This window comes from Salvelinus namaycush, chromosome 4 (assembly GCF_016432855.1).
Source record: "Salvelinus namaycush isolate Seneca chromosome 4, SaNama_1.0, whole genome shotgun sequence".
In the NCBI taxonomy this organism is placed as follows: Eukaryota; Metazoa; Chordata; class Actinopteri; order Salmoniformes; family Salmonidae; genus Salvelinus; species Salvelinus namaycush.
Genome location: NC_052310.1, coordinates 39,664,577 through 39,680,223, shown reverse-complemented (window position 1 = coordinate 39,680,223; position 15,647 = coordinate 39,664,577). Strand labels below are relative to the sequence as shown.

The window sequence follows — 15,647 nt, the reverse complement described above, 5'->3', positions numbered from 1 at the left end:
ATGGTGAAAACACTAACACAGGAAACAACCACCCACAAAACCCAAAGGAAAAACAGGCTACCTAAATATGGCTCCCAATCAGAGACAACGACTGACACCTGCCTCTGATTGGGAACCATACTAGGCCAAACACAGAAACAGACAACCTAGACATACAACATAGAATGGCCACCCACATCACACCCTGACCAAACAAAACATAGAAACATACAAAGCAAATTATGGTCAGGGCGTGACAGTACCCCCCCCCCCCCCCCCCCCTCCCAAAGGTGCAGACTCCGGCCGCAAAACCTGAACCTATAGGGGAGGGTCCGCGGTGGCGGCTCTGGTGCGGGACGTGGACCCCACTCCACCATAGTCTTAGCCCGCTTAAGTGGCGTCTTTGGCGCGGCGACCCTCGCCGCCGACCTAGGACTGGGGACCCTAATAAAGGGCACCACTGGACTGAGGAGCACCTCTGGACTGAGGGCCTGAGCCACCCTTCAGTCCAGAGGCGCCTGAGCTCCGGACTGAAGGGCAGCTCCGGACTGAAGGGCAGCTCCGGACTGAGGGGCAGCTCCGGACTGAGGGGCAGCTCCGGACTGAGGGGCAGCTCCGGACTGAAGGGCAGCTCCGGACTGAAGGGCAGCTCCGGACTGAAGGGCAGCTCCGGACTGAGGGGCAGCTACGGACTGAAGGGCAGCTCCGGACTGAAGGGCAGCTCCGGACTGAAGGGCAGCTCAGGTGGCTCCTGACTGAAGGGCGGCTCAGGCGCCTCTGGACTGAATGGCGGCTCAGGCCCTCAGTCCAGAGGTGCTCCTCAGTCCAGTGGCGCCATATACAGTAGACAGCTTGATCATCTCTCACGCCGATAATACTATGAATTGAGGATATTGAATCCTTGAATAAATAAATTCAGCCAAGTTATTCCTCATAGCTGCTTAACCACACAAATACAAAATATCCCTTCTAACATAAACATGTCCAAAACAAAGACAGTTCTTGATTGATCTGATGATATCATAGTTTAGATGATAGGGTCTATTGTTGCCTCCAATGAACGATGAAGCAGGTGTGACTCAGTCAGTGTTCGTCACACACTGAGCATTAGCTGTCACTTCATCCTCTAGTGAGAAAACCAATTTCCGTCTCCACTCCGATAAACACCTGACGTGTGAAAAACAACACAGCCCCAAAGCATACATGAACCACCAAATATCTCGGAAGTCATGAGGTTAAAAAAACATCAAACAGAGCTGGAGAACGGGGTGTTTATTGAATAATATTCTCTCAGTGAAAAAACGTAACTCGATCGTAAACACTTTTGAGACCTTTATATTTGTCGCGTAGACGTAGGACTGGAGTTGTGGTTTTCCTGACATAGAGTTCTCTGGCTCTCTTGCTCCTGACGCTGTCTCATGGGTCGGCTGCACTCTACAGCAGGGGAGGCACCCGCTCAGTCAGTGGTAGCAGGAGGTGATGAAATGTGTCGCTATTTCAAGTCAGACGTGGGACACTGCCTTTGAAGTCTGAACTTCCCTGAGATTACACTTCTACCCGCGCTGTCATCTTCCACCACTACACACACTGTGACACATGCAGCACCCTGGCCTGTACTACACCAATACTCCATGTAGTCTACTCCCTAGAGTGCTATTCCATCAATAACATGAGCATTAGACAGAAAACAGCACTGCAGACAATCTAAAATAACGGTGTCGTAGAAACCATAATGACAAGAGCAGCTGCTAAAGTCAGGAGTGATTCACTAAACTAATGCACATACTTGCCATCGCTCCCATTGCTCCAGAGAGTGGAGATGGGCTTCACATTGTTTCTAAAGCAGCTGGGGCTGGGGCTGGGCATTGTCTTTCTTCCCACACCAGGATAGTGGACATAATCTACAGCCCACCAGGTCAGGGGTGGGGTGGTAGGGGACTGTAAGGTCCTTGTCATCGTCATTTATAAAAATAGAGCATCACACCCAATCCAGGGGTCCTCACAAACCAGCTGCCTCAGAGCAGCAGATCCTTAATCAGACGGGACAATAAAGGGCAATTTAGGAGCAGATTGCTGATTAGCAGTGTGTTCTGATAACAGGCAAACAGTTGTGTAATGATTACTAATTACTCCCCCCCCACCATCGCTGTGTGGGTAATTGAGGCAAGGATAATGAGTTATTAAGGGGGATTGTGTCCTCAGGGCAATCAAAGATGTTATTGCACTGTCTGTGGGGTTTAGGGGTGACCTCTTTTTGGCTTTTTATGGTTTGGTTTGGCGCTCTGAGGGTATGGCACTTTGGCACACTCAAGAGAATGGTGTTAAGATGAAGAATCGTCAAGATCACTAAACAGAAACTTCGTGCAAATCTAATGATGCTCATCAAGAAATGGTATCAAGGTATGATGAGTATGTGATGTGTCAATGGTGGACATATGCACCCCCACACAAATGTGAACAGTTTCTGAGAGAACTGGGGGAAACATTTTCCCTTCATGCCAGAGCTGTCCAGCCCAATAGATGGGTTTTGAGTTGAGGAGGCATGGGTTTTGAGTTGAGGTTCTTCCACGTTTCAAGGTATTATCAAGGTCAAGATGAGGCCCTGATCACAGTAACAATTTAGTGTATTAAACTTTAGTGGTTAAGAGTAAGATTAGACAGTCTATTAACCTGGATCTTTTAAATGGCCTCCAATGGTGTATTCGGGACTGGTACAGAATCCAATAGCTTATCAGTGTACAAAACACAAGTTGTCTAATATACTATCCCATAAAACATTGAAATAATTAGACTTTCTTTTTTTCATCTGACATTCCCTGTTTCCAGCGCTAAGGTGGAAAGCGAGTCTTTTTTAAATCCTTTAAATCAGAGGGGCCAGTGGCGGTTTGCATGTCTGTATGTCTATGCTTGTTATTTTCACGTTGAGATTTACAACCATGTTTTTCAATGGCTGAGCAATTAAAGCAGAGAAGTGTTACTGAGGAGCAGCTGATAACCTCTAATTAGTGGCTGTGTCTGACAGAAAATCTGACTTGAAAGAGAGGCATGAAGGAACATAATGAGACAGGTCTCGTCAATGAAACATTTCCTCTTACTGCGTTTTCATTAACCGTTCACATCTGAAGTGCAACATGAAGCACTTCCATGTCTCCATAATGCTTAAAGACTCTCCTCAGTTTTCGTCAAGCGAAAATGTCAGCTGTTGTTTTTATATTAATCGCCGTATTTACAGTGGTGGAAAAAATATCCAATTGTCATACCTGATTAAAAGTAAAGATAACTTCATAGAAAATGACTCAAGTAAAAGTGAAAGTCACCCAGTAAAATACTACTTGAGTAAAAGTTTAAAAGTATTTGGTTTTAAATATACTTAAGTATCAAATGTAATTGCTATAACATACTTAAGTGTCAAAAGTAAAAGTATAAATCGTTTCACATTCCTTATATTAAGCAAACCATAAGGCACTATTTTATTGTTTTTTAAATTTACAGATAGCCAGGGGTACACTCCAACACTCAGACATAATTGACAAAACAAGCATTTGTGTTTAGTGAGCCAGATCAGGGATGAACAGGGATGTTCTCTTGATAAATGTGTGAATTGGACCATTTTCCTGTCCTGCTAAGCATTCAAAATGTAATAAGTACTTTTGGGTGTCAGGGAAAATGTATGGAGAAAAACTGCATTATTTTCTTCAGCAATGTAGTGGAGTAAAAGTTGAAGTTGTCAACAAAAAAAAAATAGTCAAGTAAAGTACAGAAACCCCCAAAAACGATTTAAGTAGTACTTTAAATTATTATTACTTAAGTACTTTACACCTCTGAGTATTTAAATGTCACTAGATCCAAATACTGATTTCTCCAATAAAAATGTCCTAGATACTGTAGATTTTTGAATTGGTATCATCTTTTGTAGAACCAAACTCTTCCCACTAAATGTCTACCATCCATCCAATGTGTCCAAGATTATAAATACTGCCTCAATCAGTAGACTGCCTAGATTGGTGTGTCAGATGAGCATATTGATCTTCAGGAGAGGAATCTCTGTCACCTATCCTCCCCTTGTGGTTCTGTCTGGTAATGCTAGATATAAAGACAAGATAGTGACTTACCTCTCATTTATTTGAAGGCTGCATACAACTGTTGTCTCATTTAATCCTATTACAGATGTCCAGGAGTTACTTTCATTTACATTTTAGTCATTTACAGTAGTTACTGCATACATTTTCATACTTGTCCCCCATGGGAATCAAACCCACTACCCTGGCATTGCAAGCACCGTGCTCTACAAACTGAGATACTCGGGACAACTTTCAATCACTCTTCAGTGAAATGTAATGTCTGAGAGCTCTGAAACTGCAATTCAACAATCCCTCTTAGTTTACATTGGTGAATAACACTTCAAAGAGTGAGGATTGTAAGTAGTGAGTGGCCTTGCCACCACTTAAGCGAAACGGGCATGTTGGTTTTGTGAGCAATATGACGCTCCATCAGAAGCCAACGGGGGAGAAGATCTGGCAGGCCCTATCACTCTGCCCACATTAGTGACATGAAGCTCTGCCACGCTACGCTACGCCCCAGCGGAAGAGGAGCAGATTTTCCCGCTGTGGCACGAATGGGTTTTCCAGCAGCCCAGAACACTCTCCAACCAAGGAAAACAAACATAGCCTGGGGCTGAACCTGCTGGTGTGAACAGGGGAAATGGTAGCTCGCTCTCGAGGTTCAAGTTGGCTCTTCAAAAAAACATTGTACATTTTTCATCATGAGAGTATTGGAATACAAATGTTTGTACTTTTATGTGTGGCACACTAATAGAACCCTTCCTATCCAGTTAACACAAATAACCATCATTGCCTATTGCAGAATGGCTCCTAGTTTAAGTTTGGTTATTATAAGTTTGATTAGAATTTGTATTCTCTTTTAAACATAAAGATAAATATATTGAAAGTGGATGTAAGAACTAAACCACCATTTTAGCAGCTTAGTGCAGGGTTTCCTAAACTCGGTCCTGTGGCCCTCCCTGGGTGCACGTTTTGGTTTTAGAAGTATGCACTACACAGCTGATTCAAATTATCAAAGCTTGATGATGAGTTAGTTGGTTATTTGAATCAGCTTGTGTTGTGCTCGGGCAAAAAACAAAACAAAACCGAAACCCTGGCTTAGTGTATTAACACATAATATGCTTTCACCGTCAATATATTCAAAAAGTTGTTGGAGTAAAGACATAAAGCCTTGATGATGGTTGCATTATACCAACACAATGGTTTCCTCTGATGTTTGTAACTCAAACGATTGAATGACCAAAATTAAAGGCTGCAGTGTCACCAACAGTGTGCTAAATGTGTGCAGAGTTTAGTTTTCAGTAATACTTTTACAGAGCTTTGTGAAAGGTTTTTGGGCAAGTTCTACCATCAAATTGCATATTGTATTTGAGAAAGGATTGATCTTTTCATGCAATTCTTTTAAATATTCCTACATAAACAATAGAGCAACTACAGTCATTGAAATGTCTAATCCGCTTCTCTCTGCTGCTCAGGCCTAGGATAGATAGGGCACCCCTCCCCCACCTGTGCAGATTTGAGAGGATTAAGTTTGACAAGGAGACGCACTGGCTACAACGCTCTGGTTTGATGGTTTTTGCATGTGTAGGGGGGAAATTATTCATGCTGACTGTGCTTTTAATTCATTAGATTTTTTGTAGCTCCTCCACCTAAAATGCAAATAACTCTCTCCCCAGCCAGCTCCCCGTCATGATGTGAGGCCTGCTGGAGTGCTGTGCCAGTGGACTCTGACCCCTCTGGCGTGAAATGTGTTCTCTACCTTCTGTTCTCAGGTCAGCTGTCTGCTCTTCTGACAGGCAGGTAGAGCATTAGTATGCAACCTCCTGCTGGTGAACAACTTCAACCACAGCTAGCGCATTAGAATATAGAGAGATATGTAACTGCAGGAGCATTGTTTTGTTCTGTTGAGAGATGAATGCAGATTAATACATTTTCTTACTGGAGGGTATGAGAATGTGTGGTTGACAACACTGTTTAAAACATTTCTCAACAATTACTTCTGAGAAAAAGCATAAGTGGGGGCCTTATATAATTTACCTACTTTAGTCCTATATAATCATAATGTGATTCATAACTCAAAAACTATTTGTATTTGTCCAAATATAGCCTATGCCATTTCCAATTCCTGTGTAACAATTGAGTCAGTGTAAAAAGGTGGGGCGCCTGGAGTGAGCAATCATTGATTAAGTTCACTGAACAGTTTGTTTTGCTCTGAGGAGTGCCCGGCTTTGCTCATGGAACCACAGATGTGTCAACTAGGATCTAAGACTGCCACCTGCTGCTCAGCCTCTCTCTGTAACACAGCCCAGAGGACCCGATGCACTTTTTTCTCCCAACGCTTTGTTCTGGCTCTCTGGCTCACTTTGTCCAAAAAACAAAGATGTCTTTCCTGCTGTATTACTTGAAATATTTGGGGTTTGCTCTGTGTACCCTATCTTTTTAACAAAAGGATGAATTATTGTTTTGTCGTCTACTCTGGATCAATTGTTTTCGATGAATGAACACTAGCAGATCTGAAAGGTTTGTTTTCATTGACTGAGCATCCCTATAGCAAAAATAGCCTATGTTGGGCTTGCCAGAAGATACCGATCCTACCGTTATGCTTGTTTACACTGAGCTGCACTGGGGTCTGAATGCAATCATGGTTACATTAAGACACCATGGAGCCGGTGCAAGACATGGGTCAGAAAATGTAGCTTTATCCACACTGCTCCATCGAAAAGATTGAAATACTGCTAGTTTTTCCAGAAAACTGCCCTTTTCCTCCTCATGCTAGCTAGCAGTAGCCACAGCAGCCATTATAGAATGGCACATTGTGTTGAACAACAAAAGAGCTAATTGGCTGACACTGCCATTCCAAAATGGCTGCGGTGGCTACTGCTAGCTAACATGAGGACAGGGCAGTGGTCCGGGAAAACTTGCAGTATTTCAATCTTCTCGATACATGTATCAGTGTGTGGCTAAAGGTCAAATTTGGACTACAGGTTTGTTATCCCATACCTGCATTGAGGTACGTTTTCCGATCCATTTCTGGCGCCGGCTCCAAGGTGTCTTTATGTAACCATGATTGCATTCCGACCTCAGTGCAGCTCAGTGTAAACGACCATGATGGTAGGGTCAGTATCTTCTGGCAGATGTTGGGCAGGCCTCATTTATTTGACATCATGAAGTAGACTATTGGGCACTTTGCTGTAAACATTTAACATTTAAACATGTTAGCCTACTATTAAATGAATGCACTTCAATTGATATCAAAGATAGCACCTTTACTAATAGTGTGTCTAGTACCATGACACCACGCCAGGGGAAATTTATTGAGGAGCCTCGAATGCACCACCAGCTTGATTTTGTTTTATTTGAGGGACCTACGATGTTTTTGTTTGTTTTGAAGCTAATTTCCTGCAATTTTACGTAGTTTAACAAAACTCTTGACATATTTTAGGTAGGCTGTTTAATAATAATAATAATAATAGTGGATAAGGAAAATTAATTCTATCCCCAAATGTTATTCCTCTACCAAAAATGTTTAATTATAATAATTTATATGAACTCTCAATTTAATTATACATATTCTCTTTTACAAAAAGTGAATAGATCAAATTCTTTCACTCCTTGACTTTAGAAGGTTGTAGCACAGCTTTTGAATGTCATATATATCATACAGTATATATCCCCCATGTGAATCAGAGTCGCTTCTTGCTCTGGCTTGACTAACCTAAAGCATCGCGGATGAATGCGTTGTTTTAGATCGGTAAAAAAAAAATATATATACTGCTCAAAAAAATAAAGGGAACACTTAAACAACACAATGTAACTCCAAGTCAATCACACTTCTGTGAAATCAAACTGTCCACTTAGGAAGCAACACTGATTGACAATACATTTCACATGCTGTTGTGCAAATGGAATAGACAAAAGGTGGAAATTATAGGCAATTAGCAAGACACCCCCAATAAAGGAATGGTTCTGCAGGTGGTGACCACAGACCACTTCTCAGTTCCTATGCTTCCTGGCTGATGTTTTGGTCACTTTTGAATGCTGGCGGTGCTTTCACTCTAGTGGTAGCATGAGACGGAGTCTACAACCCACACAAGTGGCTCAGGTAGTGCAGTTCATCCAGGATGGCACATCAATGCGAGCTGTGGCAAAAAGGTTTGCTGTGTCTGTCAGCGTAGTGTCCAGAGCATGGAGGCGCTACCAGGAGACAGGCCAGTACATCAGGAGACGTGGAGGAGGCCGTAGGAGGGCAACAACCCAGCAGCAGGACCGCTACCTCCGCCTTTGTGCAAGGAGGTGCACTGCCAGAGCCCTGCAAAATGACCTCCAGCAGGCCACAAATGGGCATGTGTCTGCTCAAACGGTCAGAAACAGACTCCATGAGGGTGGGATGAGGGCCCGACGTCCACAGGTGGGGGTTGTGCTTACAGCCCAACACCGTGCAGGACGTTTGGCATTTGCCAGAGAACACCAAGATTGGCAAATTCGCCACTGGCGCCCTGTGCTCTTCACAGATGAAAGCAGGTTCACACTGAGCACATGAGCACATGTGACAGACGTGACAGAGTCTGGAGACGCCGTGGCGAACGTTCTGCTGCCTGCAACATCCTCCAGCATGACCGGTTTGGCGGTGGGTCAGTCATGGTGTGGGGTGGCATTTCTTTGTGGGGCCGCACAGCCCTCCATGTGCTCGCCAGAGGTAGCCTGACTGCCATTAGGTACCGAGATGAGATCCTCAGACCCCTTGTGAGACCATATGCTGACACATGCCCATTTGTGGCCTGCTGGAGGTCATTTTGCAGGGCTCTGGCAGTGCACCTCCTTGCACAAAGGCGGAGGTAGCGGTCCTGCTGCTGGGTTGTTGCCCTCCTACGGCCTCCTCCACGTCTCCTGATGTACTGGCCTGTCTCCTGGTAGCGCCTCCATGCTCTGGACACTACGCTGACAGACACAGCAAACCTTTTTGCCACAGCTCGCATTGATGTGCCATCCTGGATGAACTGCACTACCTGAGCCACTTGTGTGGGTTGTAGACTCCGTCTCATGCTACCACTAGAGTGAAAGCACCGCCAGCATTCAAAAGTGACCAAAACATCAGCCAGGAAGCATAGGAACTGAGAAGTGGTCTGTGGTCACCACCTGCAGAACCATTCCTTTATTGGGGGTGTCTTGCTAATTGCCTATAATTTCCACCTTTTGTCTATTCCATTTGCACAACAGCATGTGAAATTTATTGTCAATCAGTGTTGCTTCCTAAGTGGACTGTTTGATTTCACAGAAGTGTGATTGACTTGGAGTTACATTGTGTTGTTTAAGTGTTCCCTTTATTTTTTTGAGCAGTGTATATAGAGTACCAGTCAAAAGTTTGGACACACCTACTCATTCAAGGGTTTTTCATTATTTTTGGAATTTTCTACATTGTAGAATAATAGTGAAGACATCAACACTATGAAATAACACATGGAATCATGTAGTAACCACCCAGCTAGCACATTCATACCAAATGTGATTTCATAGTGTTGATGTCTTCACTATTATTCTACAATGAATAACACTTTAATTGCCCAGCTAGCAACGAGGCATCGGCCCAGAAGCGGCCCTCTTCCATGGGGCCGGAACTGATTGAATCGGCCCGGACTCGGGTGTCGGATTTGGCCGGGAATCAAAATGAATGACTGCCCAGAATCAGCCCAAGTACATCGGGCCGTTTTCGTCTACCGAAATTCCGCCGACTTTGCCTACATCTTACCAGAATCCCCCCAGAAGCGGCCCGATGCAAATTTAAATAAATGTATACAAAATTACCCGATTTAGTCATTTTAAATATTGCTATTATAAATGTTATACATACAAATTATACCCATCCACAAAAATACTACACAGGATTCTTAAAGAATGGCATTTAAATGTTAATTGTATTTTTTGATCACAGAAACAATGAGAAAATATGGGGAAAATAAATAATGAAATGTTATATATATAAAGCAGCCCGTGTAATCATCTGCCAGAGTAGCCCCAATCGGCCCGAGCCCCAAGTAATACATTTGGGCCAGATAACTCTCAATGGAATTGGGCCGAGCCCCAACTAATACATTTGGGCCAGATACCTCACACCGGAATCGACCCGAGCTCAATCCCCGCATCCTAGCCATAAGTAATACTGCTGAAGGCGGCCCAGACTCGGGCCACATGACGTTGGACGAGTCTGACGCTCAGCCGAGTGCCCCGACTCTCAGCCGGAATCGGCCCAGATCCACTGTGCTAGCTGGGTGGTTACTACATGATTCCATATGTGTTATTTCATAGTGTTGATGTCTTCACTATTATTCTACAACGTAGAAAATAGTAAAAATAAAGAAAAACCCTTGAATGACTAGGTGTGTCCAAACTTTTGACCGGTACTGTAATCATTTTTATTTGTTATTTTTATCAAGGAAGGTCCCCCCCCACGAATCGTTGGCGCCCCCTAGGTTGGGAACCCCTGCACTAGGCTATAAAGTGCTGCAGCTAGTGCAATTAAGTTGTAAAAATCCACCTGCCAGTCCTTCCCTTAATAGCCTATTTTGAACGTCAGGACGCTCAGTACGTGGGGATTCCTAAGGATTACCCAGTGTACCCCGCGGGTAAAGATGGCGATAGAAGAGGGTAGGAGATCAACTTTATCCGTGAACAATCGTTGCTGAATGTCGGGTTGAGAGAGAATAAACCGTTAGTTACCGATTGTGTAGTTTAATGGCTAGCCACCTATTTCACTGTCATTCGTGAGTCCAGACTACGCAACGTGATCGAATAATCGAGTTGTGCCAGTGCACGAGCTTCCTTCCTTGCGACCAAACTGCAGAGTCCGTCCTGAGAAGAGCGGATAAAGTTTATTACGGATCTGACTCAACCCTCTGTTGACGCTGATTTTTTTGTTGTTGATTATTTGGCGTAACAGTCGGACACTAGCTAAACAGGTAAGATTGAAGTTTAACTGTCTGTTTCTAATAATGTAAACAAGCTATCGTTTTGTAGATATCTGTGAACAGAAGTCGATACAACCTTTGAAGTGGGCCACACAGAATCGAACTCGACAATGGATATTGACATTCGCTATCGCGTGACCGTCAATAATAACACCAAATCGACGATGGTATTTCTTAGCTAGCTAAATTGTTAACAGTGATATCAGAGAACATATTAGACATTTTGTTTTAACTGGATAAATCATTTGCAGCAGCTGAAAATCATTGAATGGGACATTATCGCAGGTTATGTCGTGTGTAACCCAGTATCGAGAGGTGCCTGTTTGCATACATATAGCCTACTGTTTTTATGATTTGACCGGATCCATAAATGCACCGTTTAATGATATTGATGACCCTGAGCTTGGTGTCATGCCAGTATGTTGTCAATGCATCGCTATCTCATTTGGTAAAATAATATGCCCTCAGATTTGCTGGCTCTGATTCGGCCAAATCGTTTGATCTAAGCACCTGTCATTTTTTTCACTTTGAAGAAAACCTCATGAAATGCGAGGTCTGGAGACAATTCATTATTTTAATGTTGAAATCAGAACTTTCATGTTCATGAACGCATAAAAAAAAAAAAATATTCCCGAAGAAGCAATAGAGGCGCATTTGTAATTTTTTCCAATGTTGCCTACAAAATGTCAAGCTGTTAGCTTCGGGATATAGGCTAATGGACAATCCTCGAAGCGCTTTAGTTTTGTTAGATTCTCCTACCCGAGGTATAACAAAGCACAACCATGTTTTTCAATATAAGGTCTCCCATATATGAAATGGATGGTTGCAGAAAAATGTTTTACAGTAAAAGTGATTAAATGTATAAATATTAGCTGTCCCCCCTTACATTTTTCAATCTTTACTAAAGACATGTTTTGAGTAAAGCCAGTGTGTCTGTATGCAGATGACTCAACACTGTACACACCAGCTACTACCAAAACTGAGGGACTTAAGACAATAGCAGTTGGCTCAGAACAGGGTAGCACCGCTTGCCCTTAAAAGTACATGGAGAGCTAACGTTAATGACATGCATGTCAATCTCTCATGGCTAAAAGTGGAAGAGAGATTGACTTCATCACTAGTTGTTTTTGTAAGAGGTATTGACATCCATGTATACCCCACAAGACATGCCACCAGAGGTCTCTTCACAGTCCCCAAGTCCAGAACAGACTAGGGACATTTTGAAGAGACTATATATATATATATCATTATTATTAATAATAATAATATATATTTTTTTAAATATAATAAATACATTTTTTATATATATATTTTTGGGGGTAATAATGACAATTACAACACTGAATGAACACATATTTTAACTTAATATAATACATCAATAAAATCAATTTAGCCTCAAATAAATAATGAAACATGTTCAATTTGGTTTAAATAATGCAAAAACAAAGTGTTGATGAAGAAAGTAAAAGTGCAATATGTGCCATGTAAGAAAGCTAACGTTTAAGTTCCTTGCTCAGAACATGAGAACATATGAAAGCTGGTGGTTCCTTTTAACATGAGTCTTCAATATTCCCAGGTAAGAAGTTTTAGGTTGTAGGAATTATAGGACTATTTCTGTCTCTACGATTTGTATTTCATATACCTTTGACTATTGGATGTTCTTATAGGCACTTTAGTGTAACAGTGTAGCTGTTTGAATGATGTCTGTGAGTATAACAGAACTCAAATGGCAGGCAAAACCTGAGAGAAAATCCAAACAGGAAGTGAGAATTCTGAGACTGGTCAATGTTCAGCTCATCGCCGATTCAATTCCCTGTAAGATATGGATCTGTTTGCACTTCCTACGCCTTCCACTAGATGTCAACAGTCTGTAGAACGTGGAATGAAGCCTCTAGTGTGATGTGGGGCCGGATGGGAGGTGTTTCAGTCATTGGTCTGGCAGAATGCCAGTTCCTGGTCACGCGCTTTCCTCATGATATCGCCTTGCGTTCCATAACTTCTACAGACATGAAGGAATGCTCCGGTTGGAACGTTATTGGATATATATGATAACAACATCCTGAAGATTGATTTTCTACTTAGTTTGACCAGTTTATTCGACCTGTTTATATAACTTTTTCAGAAGTTTTCGTCCGAGTTTGCCTGCATCTGCGCGAGCGTTTGGACATGTGCACTAAACATGCTAGCAAAAGTAGCTACTTAGACATAAGTAATGGACATTATCGAACAAAACAACGATTTATTGTGGAACTAGGATTCCTGGGAGTGCATTCTGATGAAGATGATCAAAGGTAAGGGAATATTTATGATGTAATTTCGTATTTCTGTTTACTCCAACATGGCGGAGAAATGTTGTTTTTATCTGAGCGCCGTCTCAGATTATTGCATGGTGTGCTTTTTACGTGAAGTTTTTTTGAAATCTGACACAGCGGTTGCATTAAGAACAAGTGTATCTTTAATTATATGTAAAACATGTATCTTTCATCAAAGTTTATGAGTATTTCTGTTATTTGACGTGGCTCTCTGCAATTTCTCCGGATATTTTGGAGGCGTTTCTGAACATGGCGCCAATGTAAACCGAGATTTGTGGATATAAATATGCACATTATCGAACAAAACATAAATGTATTGTGTAACATGATGTCCTATGAAGATCATCAAAGGTTAGTGATGAATTTTATCTCTATTTCTGCTTTTGCTGGGAAAATGGCTGTGTTTTTCTGTGGCTATGTACTGAGCTAACATAATTGTTTGGTGTGCTTTCCCCGTAAATCCTTTTTGAAATCAGACATGTTGGCTGGATTCACAACATGTGTAGCTTTAATTTGGTGTCTTTCATGTGTGATTTCATGAAAGATTGATTTTTATAGTAATATATTTGAATTTGGCGCGCTACATGTTTTTCTGGCGTTTGGCCAAGTGGGACGCTACCGTCCCACATATCCCAGAGAAGTTAACTTCTTGACGCTAGGAGGCAGAATTTTTATGTTTGGAAAAATAACGTTCCCAATGTAAACGGCCTATTTCTCAGGCCCAGATCCTAGAATATGCATATAATTGACAGATTAGGATAGAAAACACTCTAAAGCATTGTCTTGCATTAGGAGGAACCCAGGGCCAACCGCACCAGCATATGATCTCACAAGGGGTCTGAGGATCTCATCTCGGTACCTAATGGCAGTCAGGCTACCTCTGGCGAGCACATGGAGGGCTGTGCGGCCCCCCCCAAAGAAATGCCGACCCACCGCCAAACCGGTCATGCTGGAGGATGTTGCAGGCAGCAGAACGTTCGCCACGGCGTCTCCAGACTCTGTCACGTCTGTCACATGTGCTCATGTGCTCAGTGTGAACCTGCTTTCATCTGTGAAGAGCACAGGGCGCCAGTGGCGAATTTGCCAATCTTGGTGTTCTCTGGCAAATGCCAAACGTCCTGCACGGTGTTGGGCTGTAAGCACAACCCCCACCTGTGGACGTCGGGCCCTCATCCCACCCTCATGGAGTCTGTTTCTGACCGTTTGAGCAGACACATGCACATTTGTGGCCTGCTGGAGGTCATTTTGCAGGGCTCTGGCAGCGCTCCTCCTTGCACAAAGGCGGAGGTAGCGGTCCTGCTGCTGGGTTGTTGCCTTCCTACGGCCTCCTCCACGTCTCCTGATGTACTGGCCTGTCTCCTGGTAGCGCCTCCATGCTCTGGACACTACGCTGACAGACACAGCAAACCTTCTTGCCACAGCTCGCATTGATGTGCCATCCTGGATGAGCTGCACTACCTGAGCCACTTGTGTGGGTTGTAGACTCCGTCTCATGCTACCACTAGAGTGAAAGCACCGCCAGCATTCAAAAGTGACCAAAACATCAGCCAGGAAGCATAGGAACTGAGAAGTGGTCTGTGGTCACCACCTGCAGAACCACTCCTTTATTGGGGGTGTCTTGCTAATTGCCTATAATTTCCACCTTTTGTCTATTCCATTTGCACAACAGCATGTGAAATGTATTGTCAATCAGTGTTGCTTCCTAAGTGGACAGTTTGATTTCACAGAAGTGTGATTGACTTGGAGTTACATTGTGTTGTTTAAGTGTTCCCTTTATTTTTTTGAGCAGTGTATTATAGATTATTTATGTTAAAAACAACCTGAGGATTGATTATAAAAACGTTTGACATGTTTCTACGAACTTTACGGATACTATTTGGAATTTTCGTCTGCCTTCATGACCGGCACGAGCCTGTGGATTACTGAACATAACGCGCAAACCAAATGGAGGTTTTTGGATATAAAAATCATCTTTATCGAACAAAAGGAACATTTATTGTGTAACTGGGAGTCTCGTGAGTGCAAACATCTGAAGATCATCAAAGGTAAGTGATTAATTTTATTTTTTCACGAAAGTCAGAAAAGCAATCTACATTGCTGCTAGCTATTCGTAATGTTTTGACTAGTGATCGGTAAACTCACACAAACGCTTGGATTGCTTTCACTGTAAAGCATATTTTCAAAATCTGACACGACAGGTGGATTAACAACAAGCTAAGCTGTGTTTTGCTATATTGCACTTGTGATTTCATGAATATAAATATTTTTTGCAATTATTTTTGAATTTGGCGCTCTGCAATTCAGCGGTTGTTGATGACAATTAACCCGCTAAA

The 15,647-nt window shown here is 42.7% G+C and overlaps 1 protein-coding gene across 1 annotated transcript in view; it reads left to right on the top strand.

Moving 5' to 3' along the window:
* Window positions 1–10,661: 10,661 nt before the first annotated feature.
* LOC120046513 (tight junction-associated protein 1-like) overlaps window positions 10,662–15,647 on the top strand; it is a 159,979-nt gene continuing 154,993 nt past the window's right edge. Inside the window, exon 1 of the mRNA XM_038991813.1 lies at window positions 10,662–10,993. The gene's annotated coding sequence lies outside the window, so the exon portion shown is untranslated. The remainder of the gene's footprint in view (window positions 10,994–15,647) is intronic.